Below are 12500 nucleotides of genomic sequence, written 5' to 3'. Positions count from 1 at the left end.
TGAAATTCCGCTCCACTCAAAGAGGATAAAGTAATTATCTGCAGGAAATTAATAACCGCATCTTGCTTATGAATAATCATAAAGGAATAATAAGCTTTTCCTCGATTAAAAGGTATAAGTTCATAGAAAAAAATATTTCGTAATGTATTTCACAGTTATACATTTTAGAATATCTTATCTAAGGTTTAAAGGTTACTCGTGAATAGCAGAGGCAAGGGAAAGTGACATTGCCCCAACAAGCAGGACAATGCCCTAGAGACTGACCATAATTACATACGATCAGCGCACAATCCATCTCTACATCTAAGCTAGAACCAAGGAGAGGTAGACAATGGCTGCTGATGACTCATTAGATAGACCTATAGGCTCCCTCAAATCCCCCGTCTTTAGCTCACAAGGATAGGGAGGTTTCAGCGGCCAAAGAAACTAACGAGTTTGAGCAGTACCCGAACCCTAGTCTGGCGTTCACCAGTCACGGACGTTACCACATCGGCCAACACAACCTTATATAAATAATTTATTTTATATGGTTAATGGTAAATGTTTATGATTTATAGTAAAATGAATAAAACTCACATGAGAGAGAAAAAAGTATATATATATATATATATATATATATATATATATATATATATATATATATATATATATATATATATACATATATATATATATATATATATATATATATATATATATATATGTATATATATATATATATATATATATATATATATATATATATATATATATAATATACATATATGTATATATATATTTATGTATATAAACATATATATATAAATATATATTATATGTATATATAATGTATATATATTATATATATAGATATATATATATATACATATATATATATATATATATATATATATATATATATATATATACATATATATATATATGTATATGAATTCTTAGATAAATAATGATAATGGTAGAAAGATAAATGTACCATTATCATTGCTTTCCAAGTGAGTGCGTTAATCTTAGGTCATATCCAGTGGACAGGCCACTATATGAAGCTCGTTCATTAACTCCTAATTATTGTTAATGAACAACGCATGGTTGAACAAGAACTCGAGAGGATCACCTAGCTAATTTCTTGACTCACTAGATCATAAATTAATTGGATCATTAGCCTGTAATTAATCAACAACGGAGTACTCTTATACCAGAGAGGAAAAGATTATCATATTAGGTGGACAGAGAAACATTATTCTTTTCTAACTAAAAGTCTGGTCTGGTGGTTCAAAGAAATTACAGAGTACAGAACAGTGTCCAAGCTATAATGAGATTTTATTATTTACTAAGCTGATAAACTTAATTTGACTTTATATTTCTTTTGCGATGATAATCTTTATGTTTTAAGTACAACTCCTATTATAAAAAGAATATATGTACATTCAAGTGTTTTACCAAGCTGATAAACTTAATCTGACTACTGTATATATTTCTTTAGAAATGATAATCATTATGTTTTAAGATCAATCTCCAATGCTGTACAGAAATCCCTTGATTGTGGTCGGGAAGTTCGTATGATTGGCCTTGATTTTAGTGCTGCCTTTGACCGTGTTAATCATGAGGCCCTTGTTTTCAAACTGAAACAGTTGGGAGTGGGTGGGTCGTTTCTTGGCATTATTATTGATTTTTTAAGTAATAGATCTCAAAGAGATGTTGTTGATGGGCACCATAGTGATTATAGGAATGTGATATCCGGTGTTCCACAGGGTAGTGTTCTTGGCCCATTACTTTGCATACTATATACACATGACATGTGGTTTGGCCTAGAAAACAAGCTTGTTGCATATGCAGATGATGCTACTCTCTTTGCATCAATTCCATCCCCTGAATGTAGATCTAGGGTTGGTGAATCCCTTAATAGAGATTTAGCTAGAATTAGTGCATGGTGCAAATTATGGGGTATGAAGTTGAATCCTAACAAAACTCAAAGTATGATTGTAAGTAGGTCAAGGACGGTGGCTCCTCAACATCCGGATCTCAGTATTGATAATGTTTCTTTAAATATGTATGACTTTCAAAATTTTAGGTGTGATTCTCGACAGTAAATTTACTTTTGAGAAACATATAAGGTCTGTGTCTTCTTCAATTGCACAAAAAATAGGCTTATTGAGGAAGTCTTTCAAGATTTTCGGTGATCAATCTATTCTGAAGAAGTGTTTTAATTCTTTCATTCTACCTTGTTTTGAATATTGTTCTCCTGTCTGGTCTTCAGCTGCTGATAATCATCTTAATTTGTTGGACAGAAACTTACGGTCTATTAAATTTCTTATTCCTGATCTAGATATTAATCTCTAGCACCGTCGTTCAATTAGTTCATTATGCATGTTGCATAAGATTTTTCATAACTCTGACCATCCTTTACATTCAGATCTCCCTGGACAATTCTATCCTGTTCGTAATACTAGGCAGGCAGTTAATTCTAATAGCCAGGCCTTCTCCATCACGAGGCTCAATACTACGCAGTACTCTAGAAGTTTTATTCCAGCTGTTACCAAGTTGTGGAATGATCTTCCTAATCGGGTGGTTGAATCAGTAGAACTTCAAAAGTTCAAAGTTGGAGCAAATGCTTTTTTGTTGACCAGGTGGACATGAGTCTTTTATAGTTTATTTATGACATATTTGTTTTTGATGTTGTTAATAGTTTATATATGACATGTCTGTTTTGACGTTGTTACTGTTTTCAGAATGATTTATTGTTAATTTGTTCTCTTCATTTATTTATTTCCTTATTTCCTTTCCTCACTGGGCTATTTTTCCCTGTTGGAGCCCCTGGGCTTATAGTATCTTGCTTTTCCAACTAGGGTTGTAGCTTGGATAGTAATAATAATAATAATAATAATAATAATAATAATAATAATAATAATATAGAAAAGATATATCAACACTCAAAGTGTTTTACAAAGCTGTTAAACTTAATCTGACTATATATTTCTTTTGCGATGATAATCTCTGTTTTAAGTACAACTCCTATTAAAGAAAAGAGATATTGACACTTAGGTGTTTTCTTGGGAAAAAAATAATACTGAGAATTTAAGGGTTTCGAAATTAGATTAAATGACTTCTGGAATTATACATCATATTACCTGACATTTTCTAAGATTTCTAACTGGGTATTGTATTTACGTGAATATTTTTTGCTACTTAAACATTACATCTCAAGCAGCTTACTCCTCAAAACAAAAAACATTTTTTTTATTATGACATTAATGCACTTGGTGTTTTTTTTTTATTTTTTTTTTTATTTTTATTCAGTGCCTCCATTATTTCCTATATAAGTTCAGATAATTATGAAATTACACGGAACTTTTCCCTTGTCTGATATCCTTAAATCAAAATTAAACCTTCTGTTTATGCCTTCAAATATGCAATTTAAATCTAAATAATCTTGTATGCTAACGTGAAAAGATTAAAAAAAAACATTGCCATATAAAGAACGTAAACATTTAAAACTTGTGTAAAAATACATACAATTACTTAATTTTTAAAAATACAGAACCTTATGTTTTATCCCAACTAGAATATAGTAATTTAGAAATTATGATATACTATTAGGTGTCCTATTTCCAGACAAATATCAAAATGAAAAAAAAATCAACAGTAAAACCTAATAAACAATCATTATATGCTATTAGGTACTCTATTCTTAGACTAATATAAAAAAAGAACAATAGTAAAACAAAGTATATTGAAAATTAAATGCTATTAGGTGCTCTATTCTCAGACTAATATAAAAAAAGAACAATAGTAAAACAAAGTATATTAAATATTAAATGCTATTAGGTGCTCTATTCTAATACGAATATCAATATAAAAAACAGTAAAAGTTACATTACAGATTTTATGCTATTAAAGTTTCCAAACGAATTAAGAAAAAAGGAAAAAGATCAACATTAAAAGAAATTATATTATAAATTAAATATCATTAAGTACTCTATTCCCAGACGCATATCCCAATGCAGAAGAACAACAGTAAAACATAATAAAATAGAAATTATTTACTATTATCAAAATGAAAAAGATCAAAAGTAAAATATAATACATAGAAACTATATGCTATTAGTTGCCTTATTTCCAGACGAATGTCAAAATGAAAAAGAACAGTAAAACAAAGTATAATAAAAATCAAATGCTATTAGGTACCCTATTCCCAGATGAATATGAAAATGAAAAAGAACAGTAAAACAAAGTATAATAAAAATTAAATGCTATTAAGTACTCTATTCTCAGATGAATATGAAAATGAAAAAGAACAGTATAACAAAGTATAATAAAAATTAAATGCTATTAGGTACCCTATTCCCAGATGAAAATGAAAATGAAAAAGAACAGTAAAACAAAGTATAATAAAAATTAAATGCTATTAAGTACTCTATTCTCAGATGAATATGAAAATGAAAAAGAACAGTATAACAAAGTATAATAAAAATTAAATGCTATTAGGTACCCTATTCCCAGATGAAAATGAAAATGAAAAAGAACAGTAAAACAAAGTATAATAAAAATTAAATGTTATTAGGTACTCTATTCCCAGATGAATATGAAAATGAAAAAGAACAGTAAAACAAAGTATAATAGAAATTAAATGCTATTAGGTACTCTATTCCCAGACGAATATCAAAATGAAAAAAAGCAGTAAAACAAAATACATTAAAAATTATATGCTATTAGGTACTCTATTCCCAGACGAATATCAAAATGAAAAAGAACAAGCAGTAAAACATATTATATTAAAAAATTCTATGCTATTAGGTACCTTCTTTCTAGACGAATATCAAAATGAAAAAAAAAAAATACCAGAAAAAAAATAATAATAAACAAAAATCATATGTTATTAGGTACTTCATTTCCAGACGAATATCAAAATAAAAAAGAACAACAGTAAAACATTATCAGAAAAAAACCCCAAAATGAATAAAAACGAATACGAAAAAAAGAGAAACGTACATTAAAAGCCTCAGGATAATATAATGTAGCCACTTCCTTGCCACCGCCTCGGGTTGAAAGATTTAACATTATGGCGGACATATTTCACAGATGCCAGAAGTTCCTGGTTAGCAAAAAAAAAAAAAAAAAAAAAAAAAAAAAAAAAAAAAAAAAAAAAAAAAAAAAAAAAAGAAGCGCCTAGTCCAGTGATATTGTCAAGAGATTTGACGTACTGCTTCCGAGCATAGCAAGTTTTTCTTTCATTCTATTTATTTTTTCTTTTCTTGTTTTTAGTTACCAGGGAAATTTTGTTTGTATAACGAGGGTAAGATAACACGAAAGATTGTCGGAATCTTTCTTTCTTTAAACTTAACCATGGGGCCTGAGTTCGAATCCTTGTCAAGCTGATGCATTTTTTATGACTAAGTATTTAGTATTAGTTGGTTTTATGCTAGTGTGAAATCGAAGTTATCAGCTATTTATTTCAAAAAGTTTAAAAGAAAAAGTACTGGGAAAAGTAGCCAAAATATAAAGTCCTGAGTTCGAATCCTTGTCATGGCTGATGCATTTTATATGACTAACCATTCAGTATTATTTAGTTTTATACTAGTGAGATATCTAAGTTATCAACTAATTGGGTTGAAAAGTATAAAAGAAAAAGTACTGAGAAAGTAGCCAAAACATGAGGGCCTAAGTTCGAATCCTTGTGAGGACTGATGCATTTTACATGACTAATTATTCAGTATTAGTTAATTTTATGCTAATGAGATATCTAAGTTATCAGCTATTTAGGTCTAAAAGGATATAAGAAAAAGTACTTGGAAAAGTATCCAAAATATAAAGGCCTAAGTTCGAATCCTTGTTATATTTGAGAGACATTCTTCATGATTCCCCCTTCATCAGAAGTTAGTTTTATTCTAATGGGAGATCAATTAATTCATCAGCTATTTATCTCGAAAAATATAATTAAAATGCTGGTAGTAATAGCCGAAAAAAGATAAAATACCATTCAAATCCAAGTGTTACGGACTTGAAATATGACTATAATGATGGAGATGACTTGATTTTGATACTAAAAACACAAAACACAATTCTAAAGGCATATAAAGTCGAAATTAGTTCATATACAGTATATGTGTCGAGTCCTTCAGGAATAGAGTTTAATCTTTCCCACACCCGATGTACTAATCATTTATAATCCCCCTGTGGTATAAATTATTCATTCGATATTAGAGCTACTTGTAGCTTGGAAAGTAAAAAGAGATACACATAATTAGGGATTAAACGAGTACAGTATGTGGATGTATGTATACATATATATACGTATATATATATATATATATATATATATATATATATATATATATATATATATATATATATATATATATATATATACAAATATCTATATATACATATACATATATATATGTATAATACATATATATGTATATGTCTATATATATATATATATATATATATATATATATATATATATATATATATATATATATATATATATATATATATATGTATTATGGAACAAACATTTTCATTGCATACATGGCAAATAAAAACACACGAACGAAAAGGGAAATTTATTCTTAGCTTTCGACGTCGCCATCTCCCTTCCTCTTCAGAACACAAAGCTGTTCTGAAGAGGAAGGGAAATGGTCCCTTCAAAAGTTGAGAAAATAAATGTAACTATTCGTGAATGTGTTTATTATATATCTCCCCTATATAATAAAGAGCAATTGTCTGGCTATATATATATAAATATATATAGCAACAACAAAATATGCAGCCGTTTCTAGTCCACTGTAGGACAAAGGTCTCACACATGTCCTTAGTCATGCATGGGGTTTGGACATTTAGATAACCACACTGGCCATTACTGATTTGTGGTCGTGGGAGACTTTTATCTAATGGCTTGCGGCAAACAAACCTAGTACAGTTGGCTTCATTAATTCCTTGGCTTTCCAATAAATGTACCGGAATTAATGAAGCCAACTGTACTAATGGTCCTGACTAGTGTAGATTTGCTGATTATAGCGATACACAAACCATTTCACCTCCTTAAGGTATCCCCAATCTTTATGTACATATGTATATATGCATACATATATATATATATATATATATATATATATATATATATATATATATATATAGTTATATAGATATTATTATTATTATTATTATTATTATTATTATTACTATCCAAGCTACAACCCCAATTGGAAAAGCCAGATGCTATAAGCCCAGGGGCTCCAACAGGGAAAAATAGCCCAGTGAGGAAAGGAAATAAGGAAACAAATAACTGAAGAGAACAAATTAACAATAAATCATTCTAAAAAAAGTAACAACGTCATAACAGGTATGTCATATATAAACTATAAAAAGACTCATGTCCGCCTGGTCAACAAAAAAGCATTTGCTCCAATTTTGAACTTTTGAAGTTCTACTGATTCAACAACCCGATTAGGAAGATCATTCCACAACTTGGTAACAGCTGGAATAAAACTTCTGGAGTACTGCGTAATATTGAGTCTTATGATGGAAAAGGCCTGGCTATTAGAATTAACTGCCTGCCTAGTATTACGAACAGGATAGAATAGTCCAGGGAGATCTGAATGTAAAGGATGGTCAGAGTTATGAAAAATCTTATGTAACATGCATAATGAACTAATTGAACGACGGTGCCAGAGATTAATATCTAGATCAGGAATAAGAAATTTAATAGACCGTAAGTTTCTGTCCAACAAATTAAGATGAGAATCAGCAGCTGAAGACCAGACAGGAGAACAATACTCAAAACAAGGTAGAATAAAAGAATTAAAACACTTCTTTAGAATAGATTGATCACCGATTATCTTAAAAGACTTTCTCAATGAGCCAATTTTTTGTGCAATTGAAGAAGACACAGACCTTATATGTTTCTCAAAAGTAAATTTGCTATCGAGAAACACACCTAAAATTTTGAAAGAATCACACAAATTTAAAGAAACATTATCAATACTGAGATCCGGATGTTGAGGAGCCACCGTCCTTGACCTACTTACAATCATACTTTGAGTTTTGTTAGGATTCAACTTCATACCCCATAACTTGCACCATGCACTAATTTTAGCTAAATCTCTATTAAGGGATTCACCAACCCCAGATCTACATTCAGGGGATGGAATTGATGCAAAGAGAGTAGCATCATCTGCATATGCAACAAGCCTATTTTCTAGGCCAAACCACAAGTCATGTGTATATAGTATGAAAAGTAATGGGCCAAGAACACTACCCTGTGGAACACCGGATATCACATTCCTATACTCACTATGGTGCCCATCAACAACTACTCTTTGATATCTACTACTTAAAAAATCAATAATAATGCTAAGAAACGACCCACCCACTCCCAACTGTTTCAGTTTGAAAACAAGGGCCTCATGATTAACACGGTCAAAGGCAGCACTAAAATCAAGGCCAATCATACGAACTTCCCGACCACAATCAAGGGATTTCTGTACTGCATTGGAGATTGTAAGAAGAGCATCACATGCTCCAAGGCCTTTACGAAAACCAAATTGCATATACATATATATATATATATATATATATATATATATATATATATATATATATATATATATATATATATATATATAAATATATATGTATATATATATACACACACACACACACACACACACATATATATATATATATATATATATATATATATATATATATATATATATATATAGATAGATAGATAGATATATATATATATATATATGCATATATATATGTATATATATATATATATATATATATATATATATATATATATATATATATATATGCATATATATATATATAAATATATATATATATATATATATATATATATATATATATATATATATATATATATATATATATATATATATATATATATAGTGTATGTGTATATATATATGTATATATGTATGTATATATATATATATATATATATATATATATATATATATATATATATATATATATATATATATATATATATTGTGTATGTGTGTCTGCCTGTTCCATAAACATTTGTTTTGAGGGATTCAAGCAAAGACCAAATATTCAGAGCACCGAAAATACGAAAGCAGGCAAAGCAATAAAAACTTTTTTTTTACGACCAGAAGGCAAAAATATGCATTAAAATATTTCATGAGGTTTATGGCTTTATTTGTTGGTAGCGTGACTCTTTTTGAAAATCATTTTTTTTATATCCTATTGAGAGAAATGTTTAGGTCTTGCCTCTTCTTATCATTGGAAATAGGTAGCTGATAAAGAGGATTGATACTTCCCCTTCTATATATATGTATATATATATATATATATATATATATATATATATATATATATATATATATATATATATATATATATATATATATGTGTGTGTGTGTGTGTGTGTGCGTATATACATATATTTATATATATATACATTATATATACATATGTATATATATGTATACACAAACACACACACACACACACACACACACACACATATATATATATATATATATATATATATATATATATATATATATATATACATATATATATATGTATATATATATATATTTGTATATATTCATATATATGTACATATGTATATATATTTTATATATATACATATGTATATAATATATATATATATATATATATATATATATATATATATATATATATATATATATATATATATACATATATATATATACACGTATATTTTATATATACAGTATATATATATATATATATATATATATATATATATATATATATATATATATATACACACACATATATATATATATATATATATATATATATATATATATATATATATATATATATATATACATATAAATACAGTATATACTCTATTTAATCAACAGAGTGCCATGTTCTGTTTTTCCACGTACAATATCCCCCAGGATAAGAGGGTTCTAAGCGCCAGTATTGACATGAGTCCGTTTTACGAAAATATAGCGGCACTTTCTGTTTTTCATGTAAGGAAATATTGTTTGAATAAACCAAGTGTCATATCAGACTTGGCAACAAAAATCCTGTGAATAGAATACTGAATATCAAGCAGTTATGTATGGAATACGAAAATCCTAGTTATTGCTTTAAATCATTATTATTATTATTATTATTATTATTATTATTATTATCATTATTATTATTATTATTGTTATTTTTATTATTATTATTATTATTATCAATTATTAATTATTTTTATTATTATTATTATTAATTATTATCATTATTATTATTATTATTATTATTATTATTATTATTATTATTATTATTATTATTATTATTATTATTTGATAAGCTATAACATTAGTTGGACAAGCAAGACGGTATAAGCCCAGGGACCCCAACAGGGAAAATAGCCCAGTGAGGAAAGGAAACAAAGAAAAATCAAATATTTTAAGAACAGTCACCAGAATAATTTCTGTTTTGAAGTCAGATATATTATTTAATAAAAATTTTGGACTAAAACCACTGTTCAAAAAAGACGTCATTGCTTCATTGAAAAAGATGTGAGAAATACAAAATTTTGATTTGTGTGAAACAATGCATTACTATTGTTCTCTAGTCTTGGGTAATGCCATAGCCTCTGTACCATGGTATTCCACTGTCTTGGGTTAGAGGTCTCTTGCTTGAGGGTACACTCGGGCACACTGTTGTATCTAGTTTCTCTTCTTCTTGTTTTGTTATAGTTTTTAAAGTTTATATAGGAAATATTCATTTTAATGTTGTTACTATTCTTAAAATATTTTATTTTTCCTTATTTCCTTTCCTAACTGGGCTATTTTCCCTGTTGGTGACCCTGGGCTTATAGCATCCTGCTTTTCCAACTAGGTTTGAAGCTTAGCATTTGACAATAATAATAATAATAATAATAATAATAATAATAATAATAATAATAATAATAATAATAATAATAATAATAATAATAATAATAATAATAGTGCATACAAAGGATAAAATCTACGGAGTGAACATCCATTTTCCAATTCTACTCAAGAGAAAGTTTATACTTCTTCAGCCAACCATTGAATGCACACCGGGAACAACTAAATTGAAAACAAAAATACATTTCTCTTCAACCTAATAAAAAAATGTGTTAAAGCAATTACTCTAAAAGGATCGCTGAACTACAGGAGTGAATATTGTTGAAAGGATAAAGGTTTTTGCTATATTTATTTATATGCTGTTCGCTATTGAGCAATCATATACAGTGACATACAGTATACGAATATTTGCCACAGTTATAGAGATACGCACTTACTCATATATATATATATATATATATATATATATATATATATATATATATATATATATATATATATATGTATATATATATAAATATATAAATATATATGTATATGGTATAGATATATATAAATAAATATATATGTATATGATTTATATATATATATATATATATATATATATATATATATATATATATATATATATATATAAATATAATGTATTTATATATATGTATAGATGTAAATATGTATATATATATATATATATATATATATATATATATATATATATACATATATATGTGTGTGTGTGTGTGTATTTATGCATATGTATATATATATATATATATATATATATATATATATATATATATATATATGTATATATATATACATATATATATATATATATATATATATATATATATATATATGTATATATATATATATATATATATATATATATATATATATATATATATATATTTGCATTTATATGTAAGTACAGTATATATAATTATATATACATATAGATACATACATACGTATATATATAGATATAATGTATTTATGTATATATATATACATATATATATATATATATATATATATATATATATATATATATATATATATATATATATATGTATACATATATATATATATATATATATATATATATATATATATATATATATACATACATATATATATAAAATATATATATATATATATATATATATATATATATATATATATATATATATATATATATATATATATATATATTCTTACTCAATATTTTCTCTAAAGCATAACAGTTCTAGAAAACGCTAGAATTGACATGCACATGGATTTAAAGTTTTTATTCCCTTAGGCAATATTTCAACATATGCCATTTATCAACAAATACTCGGAATATAGATACAGGAAAGGAAGAGGAAGAAAAACAAGAATAAAAGGCACACGGAACACGAAAGAAATAATGATCTATGTATGTCAGCTTATGCGCAAAAAGGCATTATACTTTTGACAATGAATAAATGGCCAACGCTAATATACTCATGACTAATTCTATTATATGTGTAATCTTTGGCATGCGATATGATCACGACAAGGTAAAAAAAAAGTCAAAGGGAAAAGGAAATAGAAATAATTTTCTTTCATAATCATATAATAGAATAAACGGTG

The sequence above is a fragment of the Palaemon carinicauda genome, chromosome 13 (assembly GCF_036898095.1).
Source record: "Palaemon carinicauda isolate YSFRI2023 chromosome 13, ASM3689809v2, whole genome shotgun sequence".
Taxonomy (NCBI): Eukaryota; Metazoa; Arthropoda; class Malacostraca; order Decapoda; family Palaemonidae; genus Palaemon; species Palaemon carinicauda.
This window is presented reverse-complemented; position numbering follows the sequence as displayed.